Source organism: Mandrillus leucophaeus, unplaced genomic scaffold, assembly GCF_000951045.1.
Source record: "Mandrillus leucophaeus isolate KB7577 unplaced genomic scaffold, Mleu.le_1.0 Scaffold95, whole genome shotgun sequence".
Taxonomy (NCBI): domain Eukaryota; kingdom Metazoa; phylum Chordata; class Mammalia; order Primates; family Cercopithecidae; genus Mandrillus; species Mandrillus leucophaeus.
Window position 1 is genome coordinate 4947698 of NW_012110363.1, and position 17560 is coordinate 4965257.

General features: G+C 39.0%; 1 protein-coding gene across 2 annotated transcripts in view; it reads right to left on the bottom strand.

The window, feature by feature from the left end:
• Nucleotides 1-17560, bottom strand: part of LOC105532345 (chromosome unknown open reading frame, human C4orf45) — a 149236-nt gene that overhangs the window by 31132 nt on the left and 100544 nt on the right. The window lies entirely within an intron of this gene.

Here is a 17560-nt window from a genome sequence, read left to right on the forward strand (position 1 = left end):
TGGGATAGATTCCACTTGGTCATGATGTATAATCCTTTTTATGTTGCTAGATTTGGTTTACTAGTATTTTGTTGAACATATTTTGTATCTATATTCATAGCAGGTATTAGTCTGTAGTTTTCTTGTTATATCTTTGTCTGCTTTGGTAACAGAGTAATAAATGAATTGGAAGTGTTTCCTCCTCATTTTTCTGGAAACAAGTTTGTGAAGAATTTGTTGATTATTCTGTAAATGTTTGCTAGAATTTACCAGTGAAGTTATTTAGGCTTCAGCTTTTCTTTGTGGGAATTTTGTTGATTAATGATTTAATTTTTTAACTTGTTATAGGTCTATTCATATTTTCTATTTCTTCTTGAATCAATTTTGGTAATTTGTATCTTTCTAGGAATTTATCAATTTTATTGATCTGATTTGTTGGCATATAATTGTTTGCAGTACTCCCTTATAATAATTCTTATTTCTATAAGATCAGTAGTGAGGTCCTTATTTTATTCCTGATTTTAGTAATTTAAATGTTTTCTCATATTTCTTAGTATCTTAGTTCAGCAGTCCCCAGCCTTTTTGGCACCAGGGATCACTTTCATGGAAGACAATTTTCCATGAATGAAGAGAGGGTTGAATCGGGTGGTTTCAGGATGAAACTGTCACCTCAGATCCTCAGGCATTACTTAGATTCATAAGGAGCACACAGCCTAGATCCCTCACATGTGCAGTTCACAATAGGGTTCGCACTCTTGTGAGAATCTAATGCTGCCGCTGATCTGACAAGAGGCAGAGCTCAGGCAGTAATGCTCTCTGGCCCGCTGCTCATCTCTTCCTGTGTACTCTAGTTCAGGTCTGCAGCCCAGGGGATGGGAACACCAGTCTTAGTTCATCTGAACTGCAGTAACAAAATACCATACACTGAGTGGCTTATCAATAACAGAAATTTGGAAGATGAGAAGTCCAGGATCAAGGCCCCAGCAGATTTAGTGTCTAGTAAAGACTTGCTTCCACCTAGACAGCCATCTTCTTCCTGTGTCTTCACAGGGTGGGTCTCTCTCAAGCCTCTTTTATGAAGACACTAATCCCACCTTCATGATCTAGTCACCTTCCAAAGGCCCCACTTTCTAATGCCATCACCTTGTGGTTGAAGACTTTAACATAAGAATATTGAGGGGACGTAAACATTCAGACTATAGCAGTCAGTCTCACTAATGTTTTGTCAATTATATCATTCAAGAACCAACTTAAAAAAAAAAAATGTTCCTGATTGCTTTTCTATTCTTTATCTATTTTTATTAGTTATTATTTCCTTACTTCCACTTGCTTTGAATTTAGTTTGTACTTCATTTTCTAGTTTTTGTTTTTTTTTTAAAGGTGTAAGGTTAGGTTCTTGGTTTTACATCTTCCCTTTTTATTGTAAGCATTGATAGTTATACATTTCTCTCTAAGCATTACCTTCACTGCATCCCTAAAGTTTTCATGTGTTATATGTTTGTTTCATTTATCTCAAAGTATTTTCTAATTCCCTTGTGATTTCTTTTTTGACTTATTGGTTATATAAGTTTATTAATATTTACAAATTTTTGATTATTGATTTTAAATTTAATTTGTATTATGGCTGAAGATTTCATCATAGTTCCATGATTTCATGCCTCTTAAATATACTGAGACTTATTTTATGGCCCAATATATGGTCTATCTCGGAGAAAGTTCATGAGCACTTGAAAAGAATGTATTTTCTGTTGTCATAAGGTAAAGTATCCTACAGATATCTGTTAGATCCAGTTGGTTTATTGTGTTGTTCAAGTCTTTTAATTTCTTATTGATTTTCTGCCTAGTTGTTCTGTTATTGAAAGTGGAATACTTGAACACATATTCTCAATTATAAGTGGGAGTTAAACAATGAATACACATGGACATAAATATGAAAATAATAGACACTGGGGAATCCGAAAAAGGAAACGGAGGAGAGTGAGAGTTGAAAAATTACCCATTGGATACAACGTTCACTATTTGGGTAATGAGTACACTAGAAGCCCAGACCCCACAATTACACAGTATACCTGTATAACAAACCTACACATATACCCCTCAATCTAAAATAAAATCAAATTTACAAAAAATGTGAGTGGAGTATTTAATTGTCCAACTATTACTGTTGAATTGTCTATTTCCCCCTTTAGTTCTGTCAGTTTTTGCTTCATGTGTTTGGGGCCCTGTTGTAGGTACACATTTATTTATAATTACTATGTCTTCCTGATAGACTGACCATTTTATCATTATAAAATGCCCTCTTTTTAAAAAAAAAAAATATTTTCCCGTTGGATCTGGAGACTCTTAAAAAAGCTCTCCTTTATCTAACAGCTTTTGTCTTGAAGTCTAAATTGTCTGATATTAGAGTAACCATTCTCACTCTCTTTGATTACTACTGTCTGATGTATTTTTTACTTTCACTTTATATGTCTTTGAATCTAGAGTATGTCTCTTATAGACAATGTATACTTGAATTGTGTTTTCTTTTTTCTGGCCAATCTCTTACTTTTAAAAACTTTGTACTTATTTATTTTTAGAAACAGGGTCTCACTCTGTCACCCAGGCTGCAGTGCAGTGGTATGATCTTGGCTCACTGCAGCCTCAACTTCCTGGGCTCAAGTGATCCTCCCACCTCAACCTCCTGCGTAGCTAGGACTACAGGTACATGTCACCATGCCTGGTTATTTAAAAAAATTCCTTTTGTAGAGATGGGGCCTCGCTCTATTGCCCAGACTGGTCTCAAGCTCCTGGCCCCAAGCAGTCTTCCTGCCTTGGCCTCCCAAAGTGATGGGATTACAGGCATAAGCCACCACATCCAGCACAATCTCTGGCATTTGATTGGATTGTTCAGTCCATTTACATTTAATGTGGTCATAGTCATTTATTTGGTAGGATTTATGTCTGTTCTTTTGCTACTTGTTTTTCTATAAGTCATGAATATTTTTTGTTTATCTCTTCATGCTTTCTTTTGTGGTAGATATTTTCTATCATTGTAGCCTCGCATTTCATTTAAATAGTACACTATTTTAATTCCCTTGTTGTATCTTTTAGTATGTGTTTTTTAGTTACTTTCTTAGTGACTGGTCTGGGGATTATCATTAATATCTTATTTCAAAATAATCTAGTTAGGATTAATACCAACTTAACTTCCATCATATGAAAAACTTTGCTTCAGTTTAACTCCATTTCCTCCTTTGTGCTATCAGTTTTAGACAAATTACATTTTTCTAAATTATAAGCCTATCAATATATTATAATTATTGTTTTATGCAGTTATCTTTCAAATCACATAGGAGAAAAGAGAAGTTACAAATCAAAAATATATTAATACTGACTTTATAATATACCTATGTAGTTACCAGTGCCCTTTACCAGGGCTCTTTATTACTTCATGTGGATTTGAGTTCATTTGTGTGGTCCTTTCATTTCAGCCTGAAATATCCTCTTTAACATTTCTTGCAGGGCAGGTCTGCTAGTGAAAACATTCCTCAATTTTTGTATATCTGAGAATATCTTACTTTCTCTTTCATTTTTGAAGCATAAAAGCATAGTATTCCTGCATACTACAAATTTCTGCATACACAGAATTCTCGGCTGACAGTCTGTCTTTTAGCACGTTGAATATGTCATACCTCCTGCCTTCTGGCTTCCAAGGTTTCTGCTGATAATTCATGTTAATCTTATTGAGGATCTCAACCTCTCTCTCACTCTGAGTTAAAAGAGTCTTGCTCTATCACCCAGGCCGCAGTGCAGTGGTACAGTCACAGCTCAGTGAAGCCTCGACCTCCCAAGCACAAGCAATCCTCCCCACCATAGCCTCCCAAGTAGCTGGGACTACAGGTGCACACGACTTTGCCTGACTAGTTTTGTCTTTTTTATAGAGACAGGATTTTATCATGTTGCCAGGCTCAAACTCCTAGGTTCAAGGGATCTACCCTTATCAGCCTTCCAAAGTGCTGCGATTACAGGCGTGAGCTACCATACCTGGCTTTTTTTTTTTTTTTTTTTTAAGAGTTTTTTTTTTTTTTTTTTTTTTTTTTTTTTGAGAGATTCCATCACCCAGGAGTGTAGTGGTGGGATCACAGCTCACTGCAGCTTTGAACTCAAGTGATCCTTCTGCCTTAGCCTCCTGAGTATTTAGGACTACAGGCATGCACTACCATGCCCAGCTAAATTTTTTATTTTTATTTGGATAGAGATGAGGTCTGACTACATTGCCCAGGCTGTTCTCAAACACCTGGCCAGGCCTGGCCTCAAGCAATTCTTCTGTTTTGGCCTCCCGAAACACTGGATTAGAGTCATGAGTCACTGTGTCCAGCCTTTACTAAGGATCTGTTGTATATGACGGTCGCTTTTCATTTTCTACTTTCCAGATTCTCTGTCTTTACCTTTTAACAGTTTGACTATGATGAATCTTTGAGCTTATCTTACTCAGAGTTTGTTAAACCTCTTGAATATATAGATTACTGTTTTTCATCAAATGTGGGAAGTTTTGGCTATTATTTCTTCATATATTCTTTCTTCCCCTTTCTCTCTCTCATTTACTTCTGGGATTACCATTTTGCTATGTTAGCACACTTGATGGAGTCCCACAGTCTCAGAGGCTCTGTTCATTTTTCTCCATTTTTTTTCTTTTCTGTCCCTCAGAGTGGATAATCTCAATTGACCTATATTCAAGTTCACTGATTACTTTTTGACAGCACAAATCTGCCCTTGAGCTCCTCTAGTAAATTTAGTAATTTTTTTTATTTTTTATTATACTCTTCAACTCCAGAACTTTATTTTTAGATGGGGTCTCATTCTGTCACCCAGACTGGAATGCAGTGGCATGATCTCGGCTCACTGCAACCTCCATCTCCTGGGTTCAAGCAATTCTTGTACCTCAGCCTCCCAAGCGCTGGGACTAGAGGCACTGTCACTATGCCCGGCTAATTTTTGTAATTTTAGTAGAGACAGGGTTTCATGACGTTGGCTAGGCTGGTCTTGAACTCTTGACCTCAGGTGATCCACCTGCCTCAGCCTCCCACAGTGCTGGGATTACAGGCATGAGCCACCATGCCCAGCCCAGAAATTATCATCATTATTATCGAGACAAGGTCTGGCTCTTTTGCCCAGGCTGGAGAGTTGTGGCACAATCTCACCACAACCTCCGCCTCCCAGACTCAGGAGATTCTTGCGCCTCAGCCTCCTGAGTAGCTGGGACTACAGGTGTATGCCAGCACACCCAGCTAACATTTGTATTTTCAGTAGGGATAGGGTTTCACCATGTTGTCCAGGCTGGTCTCAAACTCTTGACCTCAAGTGATCTGCCCACCTTGGCCTCCCAAAGTGCTGGGAATACAAGTGTAAGCCACTGCGCCCAGCAACTCCAGAATTTTTAAAATAACTACTATCTTTTTATTGATATCCTCTGCTTGATAAAACATTATTCTCATACTTTCCTTTAATTCTTCAGATACAGTTTCCTTTACTGCTTTGAACATATTTATAATAGCTGATTTAAAGTCTTTGTCTGGGCCGGGCATGGTGGCTCATGCCTGTAATTCCAGCACTTTGGGAGGCTGAGGTGGGTGGATAGATTGAGGCCAGGAGTTCAAGACCAGCCTGACTTCAGGTAGAAATACCAGGTACAATTTGTTTTTCTTTCCGTAAATAAATAATACATTTGTTTATGCAGTGTTCTTTTAAAGAAGACAATTAAAATTATTATTATTTTTTTTTTTTTGAGACGGAGTCTCACTCTGTCGCTCAGGCTGGAGTGCAGTGGCATGATCTCGGCTCACTGTAAGCTCCACCTCCCGGGTTCACGCCATTCTCCTGCCTCAGCCTCCCGAGTAGCTGAGACTACATGTGCCCGCCACCACACCTGGCTAAGTTAAAATTCTTAACACTAAACAATTTCAAGAATTGTATGTCAGAGCCAGGCATGGTGGTTCACGCCTGTAATCCCAGCACTTTGGGAGGCCGAGGCAGGTGAATCACTTGAGGTCAGAAATTAGACACCAGCCTGACCAACTTGGCAAAACCCCATCTCTATGAAAAATACAAAAGTTAGCCAGGCACAGAGGTGGGAACCTGTAATCCCAGCTACTCAGGAGGCTGAGGCAGGATAATTGCTTGAACCCAGGAGGCAGAGGTTGCAATGAGTCAAGATTGCACCACTGCTCTCCAGCCTGGGTGACAGAGCAAGACTGTGTCAAAACATGCATGCATATATATACACATACATATATACATACATAAAGAATAAATAAAGTTTTTGTCTGGTAATTCTAATGTTTCAGTTTCCTTGGAGATAGTTTCTATCAACTGTTTTTTCACCTTGTGTATGGGCCATTCTTTCTCATTTCTTTGGGTGTGTTAATTTTTTGCTATTGGCAAATGTCTGTGGGGTAGAGCACACAGAGAGTCAGGTCAAACAAAAGCAAGCCCTGAGAATGAAGCTGTTCAAGGGATTTCAAGACAGGTCAAAAATGACATTTCTTTGGGTACAGGGCTTCTCAAAGAGCTTCAAATCTGTGTTCAACTTCCAGTGACTGGTAAGCTGCTGATGTTCACAGTTTCCATGGATGTGAGGTTGTGGGTTTTCAAGGCTGCCATGGAGCTAGGAAGAGAGGGATGGGAATAGTACAATTTCAAATGGCACAGAAATCACTGTTATTACCAAGATTCAGCCATATTTCTCAAATAAATGCTCCAAGAATTGCTGTGAGCATTTGGTTCATTCCCAGTGGTTTCTTGTTCGTTCTTTCTTTATTAATTATGACAGAGTCTTGCTCTGTCACCCAGGCTGGAGTGCAATGGCATGATCTCGGCTCACTGCAACCTCCACCTCCTGGGTTCAAGCGATTCTCCTGCCTGCCTCAACCTCCTGAGTAGCTGGGATTACAGGCACGCACTACCATGCCCTGCTAATTTTTGTATTTTTAGTAGAGACAGGGTTTCACCATGTTGATCTTAAACTCCTGACCTCAAGTGATCCGCCTGCCTCAGCCTCCCAAATTGCTGGGATTACAGGTGTGAAAACACGTCTCCAGTGTTTTCAAAAAGGTGATTTTGATTATTTTTGCCAGTGTTCTTGTTTCTTTTTCAGAGGAGCATATTTTTGGAGGTCCTTAGTTCACCGTTCCTGAAGTACTTTCCAAACTGTGTCATTGTGAAATAAAATGGAGACTCACTATTTAAAGGAAAATTTACCTATTCCTTTTCTTTCCACTTCTTCATTTGCCGCTCCTCCATATGCTGAAGTTGTGCCTTGGGTTGCCATTACTTCATTGTAATGGTTCTTACCCCAACCAACAGCAAGCTCTTTTCTATCTGTCAAATAAAATCATCTCTTTTCAGACTTTCATATATGGCTTCCCAGAAGCATCTGTGATTGCTGACATTGCCTTCTTAGAAACTCTTTCCTTTTGGGCTTGCAAAACTTTTCTATGTCTCTCCTTCTACCTCTAGCATTATTTCATCTATATTTCTTTTGGAAGAATCTTTTATTCTTTCTGTTCCTTTTCCATTGGTATTTTCTAGAATTCTACCCTCAATTATTTTCTCCTTCTACACTGCCACTCACCTCCAGGCCAGGGAATAGTATTTATACCTAAGGATCAAACCAACATCAACATATTGATGTTTAAATTTTTTACTTTCAGTTCTTACAATCTAGACACAAATGCCTGACTTTTTACTGGACATCTCATAGCTGATAATAATAATACTTTCTAGTATGTATTGAGACATATGAGATTACAGACACTATGTCAGTTGGTTTACATGTATTATCTTAATCTTTTTAATAATTTCATATAATAGGTATTATTACCCATTTTTTACATACTTAAGATCAGACTGCTAAAAAGCAGAAAAGCTAGGACTTGAACTCAGAGTTGTTGCCTTCCAAACCTATGCAATTATCTCACCTATAAAATAGGAACAAGTTGGGTGTGGTGGCTCACACCTGTAATCCCAGCACTTTGGGAGGCCTAGGCAGAAGTTTGAGACCAGCCTGGCCAAACAGGTGAAACCCCATCTCTACTAAAAATACAAAAAATTAGCTGGGCGTGGTGGTTGATGCCTATAACCCCAGCTATTCGGGAGGCTGAGACATGAGAATTGCTTGAACCCAGGAGGTGGAGGTTGCAGTGAGCCAAGATCGTGCCACTGCACTCCAGCCTGGATGACAGAGCCAGACTCAGTCTCAAAAATAAAATAAAATAAAATAAAATAGGAACAATAATGTAATACTACTACTTATGAGGATTAAATGAGGTAATACTTATAAAGCATTTAAAATGGTATCTGACCCATAGTAAAAATTTATATGTGTTAGCCATATAAATTATTATCATAGAATGCTGCCTCTCAACTTATCTCCCCATCTCTCTGCTTTCTCTACCCACCTGTCACCCCTCAAAATACTCTCTCCTTCCTGTGTTCCCTATTTTGGTCAATGATATAACCATATACTCTGTCACCCAAGACAGACATATCAGAATTAGCTTTCACTTTTACTTCTCCTCCGTCCCTCCACATTTAGTTGGTTGCCAAGTCTCATTGAGTCTTTCTTTAAGCTATCACACCACCCCCAGCTCTCTAATTCAGGCTCCCATCATCAGGATTATTGCAATATCACGTAACTTGTCTCCCTCGGTCTCTCCTTCCTCAGCTCCATTCATTCAGCAAACAGTTCTCTATACCTATTATATATCAGGTATTCTTTCTAACACATGGATTTGATTTTATCACTTCCTTAAAGAATTTAAAAGAACAGCTCATTGCCTATTAGAATTAAGCACAAAATCTTCAGTGTGGAGTTTAAAACACTACACAGTATTTTCCCTGTACTGCAATTCCCTCCTTGCTTCCCACCACGCTTTCAAAACAATACCCTGTGTTTTCGCCATACCAGACAACCAGTCATTCCCTTAAGACATCATGATGGTTCACCCTTCCATGCTTTGGCTTATGCAGTCCCATATGGCTGGAATTCCTTTCCGGCCTCCACCTCCACACTCTTCTTTTAATTTCCCACACAGCCTTGAAAATGCAGCTCAAGTGTTACCTCTCCTACAAAGCATCCTTCAGTGTCTACCCACCTGCAACACTGAGACACAATGAGTCCCTCCTGTCTTCCCCACAGACCATTGTTCATACCCATGACACTTGGGGTAGTCATGTTGACTCCCTCCCTCAGTAAATCTGTGATAAAAGGCAGGAATCATTCCTTACGTTTTTGTATCTTCGGCATCTAGCAGAATTCCTGACATAGATCACATTTTCAGTCAATTTTGCTTGCTTCTATCATGATACAAAAAAGTGTCTTTTTCTATCTCTGGCGACAGAAATTGTGACTGCACATGATAAAGGGTTTGGAGTGTGGTAGAACTGATTTTAAATAACAAAACATATTTAAATTTTCCTTAAACATTGTTGGTTATTTGAGAAATGACCAAGATTTTCCTAGTGGCCTGAATGGCAGGGAAACGGGGTGAGAAGATACAATAGGGCTTCATTTCAGCCTTCAGTGAGGAAAGGACTGGCTGTGCCTTACTTATATAATGTCTAAAACCAATGGGACAAACTCCACTTTCATTTTGACACTTTTGCCAGAGAAAACACTCCAGAGGGCTGAAGAAGGGACGCGCGGGGGCTGCTGCTGAGCTGGGTCTTTGGTATTCTGCCTTTTTGTGACTTGAGCTGGCCCCATAGTAGCACCCATGTCAGCCACTTTGATTCATGACCAAACAATTCAATGAACTCTCGGTATTTTGGCGAAATAAGGAGCTTGATAAACATGTTGACTTAAATGGATCAAAACAGACGGTTATTCTGGATAACTGACCACCCAGCTTCAGTCTTGCCCAGAAACAAACCTTATATTCTTCTCTTTGGCATTCTGGCCCACATCCTCTGGAGAGTCTCTGGTTGACTAAAAATAGTTCTAATAAGTGGCAAAATTAATGTCTTTTTGGATTACAAAATTAAAGAAAGAAAATTACTGTTTGAGTTCCAGGGAGTCAGTCTAGTTACCTAATATAAATCCCAGAGACAGTCATTCACTTGAGTTTCAAATAGAGCAATTATGTGGAAACTTCCCTTTGGGACTTCAACATTCTCCTTGCAGCATCAGAAGGTGATGTCACTCTGTGTATTCATGTATTTCAAGCTTGTGAAGAGGACCGGTGCCATATCTGTGCTGTGACTTAAAAGCACAACCTGTTTCCTCAGCAAGCTGGTTCCCTTCAATGTTTGCTTTCTCACAGTGGTACCGATTTCTGCTCTTCCCATTTCCAAAAGCACGAAAAAGCCATTGATGGCACATGGAAATTTTGGAGAAACACATTTAGAAACCATTTGGCAGGATCTGTGCTTTCTGGGAGAACAAGCCTTCTTTCCCTGTTCTTTTCTCTTTGGAACATTCGCAGGAAAACAAGACCTCTGCTCTTTAAAGATGTTTTTTGTGTGTGGTGTAGTCCACACCTACAGAATCTTCCAAGGAATCACAATCAGGGCTTTAAAGATGTATTTAATCATATTTTCCTCGTCTACATTGGCTTTCCACATAGGTGGGGTGGGTGTTACTGCTGACACAGACAGCCACATATGTGGTATTTCAGCGACACTGGCTGCCTGAGAAAAATCCTCCCTTTTGCCCTTCTCTGCTCCTTTTTAGTCCAAAACTGGACATTAGGCTTCCAATGCACACAGCTGGGAGAGGTACTATAAGGTATGATCACCCACCCCTTCTTGAGAGAGCATATTTTGAGGGGCTAATACCACAAAGGAGGAACAGGGGAAACCAATGCTACAGGTCCGTTTTAGACGTATCATCACTGAGCTGATCCAACCTTATTTCTTAGACATTGATCTTCCTTTTCTCCCTGCCTCCACAGAATCATTTGTGATAATGCTGTATCTTGTTTGCAAAACACTTAATCTTAATCCTCTGGGAGATACTTATTTGATACTGGATCAACAGTTGTGATGGAGATGATTCAAAACAGGAAGTTATCTTTATATTTTGTATTTGGATGAACAAATGAATAGACAACCATATTTAGCAATTATTAATAGAGAAAAATGTAAATGTTAATGGAGTTTACCCGAGGATAGTTGTTGCCTGGGAAGTTACTGGTAAGTGCAACAGAAAGGGGCTTATAAAAAGAAGCAAAATTTTAGCAATCAAAATCCATGGGAGCTTATCGAGATTTATCTAGAAGTCATGCTTACTTCTTTTATGTGCAGTCTTCAGGATGCTGGGAAAATCGAGGTTCTGCTTCTGAGTGGTGGCATCCTGTTTAAAATAAAGGTCCAAAGTAACATTCAACTGATTAATCAGGACAATTTGAGGCACTTAGTAGCCTTAAGGATCCAGAATCTTTCCATCTGTTTCTTCTGTCTTTAGACATTGTCTTGGCCAGAGTTTACTGAGCACACACCGACTATGTGTTCAGCCACGTACCCGGTCCTCTGGGAACCCACAAAGAAAGTGAACAGTCTATGTAATACAGACTCATGGCAAAAGGCACAAACATTAGTATATGCAAAAACAATCGCTGATTTACTGCTGTACCTGTACGTGAGTGAAATGGGTACTAAGAGATTATTTGATGGCAATAAATTCCAAGGATAATCAGTCGTTCATGATGAAATGTGAAAGTTAATTTTTCATACCAGCTTAAATCTTTTATTCTTGCTTAGGAGTTTCCTCCCTCCCAAGACAGCAAAAATGTTTATGATCTGTTTTACATCATTAACAATTCAAAGATGAATTTATGAAATAGGTCTGTGTATCTATGGACAAAACTATTTTGCAAAAATGGGTGAGAATTATTTAAATTTCTAAATAAAATTGGATGATCCCACATTAGTATTATACCTATGCTGTCTGGGGATCAAAATGAAATCGCTCCCCAAAGAAGTATTTGAGAAAGCCCAAGAGATGTCATCCCAAATTGCCAGTGCACCTATTTCAGCCAGATGAATATTGCTTGAATGCCATTTTTAAAAGACAGCAAGAGATAAAGTGTAAACATATTTATTTTTCCTTTAAGAAGGAACAGCCCACTCTCTAGGGTTCTCCTCTATAAGGGAAGCATCAAAAAGATTATGCAGTTCAGCAAAATTATATGCACCATATGCTTTGAACCTCAGGTTGTGACTATTTTGGTTTGATTTATTGCTTTGATTTCATAGGAACACAATCACTTTACTTGAAGGCTTTGTTAAATATCCTACCACTATTGTAAAGAACTAATTGAAATAAGAAAGCTCTCACTTTACCCTAAGTGAACGCTTCTTCACTAATTTGCCAGATTGCCTTCCCCAAGCTCCAGAATGTGAAAAATGCCATCCTTGCCACAGTGATGTCACCAGAACGTTGCTGGTTGCCCTTACGGGCTCCAGCTGGGCTTCTAGTTACACCAGCCATGCACTCTAAATCAAGCATGTTGTCTTCCTGGGCAGAATAACATACAGCAAAAGGTTACTGTTGCCAAGAGTTTGTCCATGATATAAAAATACACAGAGTGTTTATTGATTTTCATTCAGTATTTTTAAATGATTTATATGGAGTAATGATCATATCAGGTTTTCTTGTGCACACAGCCTCAGAGGCAGCTGTCCAAAATCTTACCAGAAACGTGGCCTATTAGATCGTCTAGGGTCACTATTAGAAGTGTTGAATATAATTCCTGATGTTCCCAGAGAGGTAGCAGATTTTATTTAAGACATTCAGGAAGGTCTTCCAATTCCAGCAGCTCGGGGTTTCTGAAACTAAACCAGGTCTCGCTTCTCTTCATACTGGTGCTTCCTCGCATCACTTGCTAATGTATACATCAAAGGGCGACACAGGGAAGGAAGGAGGACAGTGTTTCTGTGAGCTGATTGGTAGCAAATGGAGTGAAGGTTCTTTGGGAGAGTATAGCACTATTGACTCGGTTTAGTTTTGGATAAGTTTATCCATTCAGATGGTAAATCTTGACATTTATTAACTAAGAATAAAGTTGATATAACTTATTTTAGTTACTTCACAAATTTTAAATATACACAAAAAAGACAAAATAGTGTAAGGATCCACAGAACTAATCACTCAACTTCAAAAATTATCAATTTATAGACAGTCTTATGTCATCTCTATCCTACTTACTAATCCCCACCCCACCCCATATCTTTTGATATGACTCTCGAAAATACGAAATTTAACATACAATTATTTCTCCTAAAAATTTAAAAATTTTGACCAAATATTCAGTATTCAAAAGTCTAATTTGTGTCATGTTAGGAATTTTTAACAGTTCGTCTGTTAGGACAATCCAAGTAAGTCCCACACCTTGCAATTGGTTAAGTTTCTTTTAATTCATAGATTCCCTCTCATCTCTTATCTTCTCCCTCTCATTTGTTGAAAAAAACCGGGGCCAGGTGCGGTGGCTCACACCTGTAATCCCAGAACTTTGGGAGGCCGAGATGAGTGGACAACCTGAGGTCAGGACATTGAGACCATCCTGGCTAACATGGTGAAACCCCATCTCTACTAAAAATACAAAAAATTAGCCCAGCGTAGTGGCGAGCACCTGTAATCCCAGCTACTCGGGAGGCTGAGGCAGGAGAATTGCTTGAACTCAGGAGGTGGAGGTTGCAGTGAGCCAAGGTCGTGCAACTGTACTCCAGCCTGGATGACAGAGCAAGACACTGTCTCAAAAAAAAAAAAAAAAAAAAAAAGGTCCTTTATTCTGTAAAATTTCTCACAGTACACTTTTCTGATAACATCTCCATGATGTCGTTTATCATGTTCCAAGGTCATCTTATTTCCTATACATTGTCAGTTGTATTTAGAGGATTGATCTGCATTAGGCTGGGTTTTCGGGGGTGAGACTACTGTATTAGTTTGTTAGGATGGCCATAACCAAGTATCACAGGCAGGGTGGCTTAAACAACAGAAATGAATTTTCTTACAATTCTTGAGGCTAGAAGTCCAAGATCAAGGAGTCCACAGTGTTGATTTCTCCTGAGGGCTCTCTCCTTGGCTCGTACATGGCCATCTTCTTTCTGTGTCTTTACATGGTTCTCCCTCTGTACCTGTGCAAATTTCCTCTTCTTATGATCCCGCAATTAGGAGGGATTAGAGCGACCTCATTTTAACTTAATTACCCCTTTAAAGGCCCTGTCTCCATATACAGTCACATTCTGAGGTAGTGGGAGTTTGAAATTCACCAAACGAACTTGGGTAAGGAAACAATTCGTCCCGTAACACCTGCTCTTGGGTGGTGGTGTGTTTTTCCACCGAGAGGCACTGAATATCTCATCATCACTCTTTTTGTGGTTTTGGCAGCCCTGGATTTTCAGTCCCTAGGTTCATTGATTTATCAGGGTTTCCAAAGTGGTGATGTCCTACTTCTGTTGCTCCTTATTTAGCTGAATTACTTTGATTCTTTTTGAAGTCGTTTTATTTTCTATTTGGTTATGCAGTAATGTATTGCAAAGGTGGAATTAATGTTTCTTTCCTCTTATTTACCATTTTCAAAATAATGAGTTGGTTTTAAAATAATGTGACCAGTTGGTTGTGTTTTTCCTGAAGTGACAGTATGGACTCATGAATGTTCATGGATACATATGTGGATACGTATGTATGATGTATATTGATCCATTACAGCTATTGCCCTTATTGTTCAAGTTGTCCAATTTTTTTGGCCAGCAAAAATCTCTCCAAGTTTGGCTCCTAAGTCCCTTAGACAGGACTACATTAGTCTCTGATGGCTTTCTTGCTGTCTGATATGGCAAGATGTTCCAAGTGCATCTTTTTCATTTCCTTTTCCAGATCCAGAATCAGCCATTTCTTCAAGAAGTGCCAATTTCTTTTAGGAGAAAAGGTATTTGAAGAATCTGAGTACTAGGAGATATCACAGCTACTGAGTTGATCCCTATGTCTAGGCCTTTACAGAGAATAGCACCAGAAAAAATGCAAATGCACACATACAGATAGACAAATAGACATATATAATCTTCCAATCAAATTCAGGGTTTGTTTTTCAGTTATTTTATGTTAACATCTGTATTTTCTCTCTCCCATTCCAAGAATGCTAGTACTCAACTAAACCAGGGATTGAATAAGAACATTACATGATTGATCATTTATTTTATCCCACAGTATACCCACAACAGAATCTGAGTAACACTATGAATGCCTCAACCAAGCTTTCTGCTGTTCTTTTTGTTCTTTGGGTACACCACATTAGAGATTTATACTCATTGGGTGGCTGAGGTGTGAGGATTGCTTGAGGCCAGGAGTTCCAGACAAGCCTGGGAAACATAATGAGACTCTGTATCTACAAAAAAATTTTAAAAATTAGCTGGCTGTGGTGGTACCTCCCTGTAATCTCAGCTACTTGGGAGGCTGTGGCAGGAGAATTGTTTGAACCCAGGAGTTCAAGGCTGCAGCGAGCTATGATCACATCACTGCACACTAGACTGGGTGACAGAACAAGATCCTGTCTCAAAAAACAAAAAGGAGATTTCTACTAAAATTCTTATGCTTAAAATCTCTTGGAATAACTCTTCTCTTTGAATTAAACTATCAACTAGAAACATATGTGGCTTTTAAAAAAAATAATATTTATTTTATTTTATAACTAGGTAAAATATGTACCTGGTTCCAAAGAAAAATCAAGGGTGGAACCAGCATTGCTCTATTTTTTTTTTATATTGCTGTCATTACCATATGTGTCTAATGCAGATTGAGAGACGGTGGTATCCTGGTAGATTTGGAGGAGGAGGTGATACTTGAATCGTGTCTTACTGAACAGCTGCAAAGAGTGACTTTGGTTCTGGGAGAAACTGTCTCGAAGGTCCTAGCACTGCTCAGTGAAGAAAACATTTGTTCTGCCACCCACCATGTAATTCATCCTTGAATATTAATGAGTTAGCCTTTAGGCTGCTAGACAGAAACAAGCCACAGCATACCGCATAAACCCTGCCATCTTTACATATTGCTGTAGAAGCTCGAAATGAAAAGTTTTTATTGTAAAATGTCTGGTAATTGTGCTCTGAGATAATTCGTCTGAATGTGTGAAGTTCCATCTCTAAAATAGCAGCATCTTAGAATCTAAATGCAGCACTTCTAGAAGCTAACTCCTATCCCTCCTTTAAGATCAGGTGAACTTATTGAGCCTTCCTGATCCCTGTTCAAAGTTTAGACTTCCAGATATGTGTTTCCACTGCACCCTCTAAAATCCCCCCGATGGTAATGGGTTTTGCACTCAGTTGTTAAACTTTGTTAAGTATCCAAACCCAGCATTGAGCATTGTATCAGCACAAATAGGTCATCCTGGCCAGACACGGAGGCTCACACTTGTAATCCCAGCACTTTGGGAGGCCAAGGGAGAGGGTCACTTGAGGTCAGGAGTTCAAAACCAGCCTGGCTAACATGGTGAAACCCCACCTCTACTAAAAATTCAAAAATTAGCCAGGCGTGGTGGTGGTGGAGAGGTGCCTGTAATCCCAGCTACTTGAGAAGCTGAGGCACAAGAGTCACTTGAACCTGGAAGGCGGAGGTTGCAGTGAGCCAAGATTGCACCACTGCACTCCAGCCTGGACCACAGAGCAAGACTCTATCTCAAAAAACGAACAAAACAAAACAAAACAAAAAACAAATAGGTAATCCCTAAATACTGGTTAACTCAAAATTTCTATCACTGCATCCTAATATACTCAGGTAAAATTACCTATTTATGTATTCTCCCCACCAACCAGCTGATAAGCTCTTTTAGGGCAGGAAGTATGTCTTATTTTCTTGGTACTATACTTGTCCATACTTTGATGGAATAAAAAACCTTAGTGATGCTGTTTGAAAATTTAATTAGAATTACAAAGAATAAACATGAGCTGCTCTTAAGAAACTTAAGTTTGAGTCAATATTTAAAGATAAAGTGATAACATACAAATCATCAACTTAATGCTTACTGCTACAGTCTGCCTTTTGTACCCTCAGACTCTATAAACATAATATAAATGTTCCTGTATATTTTATTCTGTGTTTTAGCATCAGGCCTTTAAAGTAGTTAATTGCTTAGTACATCTGGAATTAATTTTATTGCATGCTATGAGGTATAGCTATAATTTTACTTTTTCCAAAAGGTTAGCCAGTTGCCCCAATTCTAATTTTTCTTGGATCCTCTATCAAGGTGGCTTAACTCTTCTACGGAACAATTGGATAACCTTACTGATACAAACACATGGCCTCTAACTTCAACTGGGCCTTCCTTGTTTCCTCAAGACCCCTGCTCACTTCTCATTCCCATCGTTCTCATCAGTTCTCTATAGGACAGAAATTTTTCAAGACTTCATAGACCACTGAATTATACACTTAAAATAATTAAAACAGTAAAATTTATTGTATCTTTTACCAACATTTTTTTTTCTTTTTTTTTTTTTTTTTTTTGAGATGGAGTCTTGCTCCGTCTCCTGGGCTGGAGTGCAGTGGCCGGATCTCAGCTCACTGCAAGCTCCGCCTCCCAGGTTTACGCCATTCTCCTGCCTCAGCCTCCCGTGT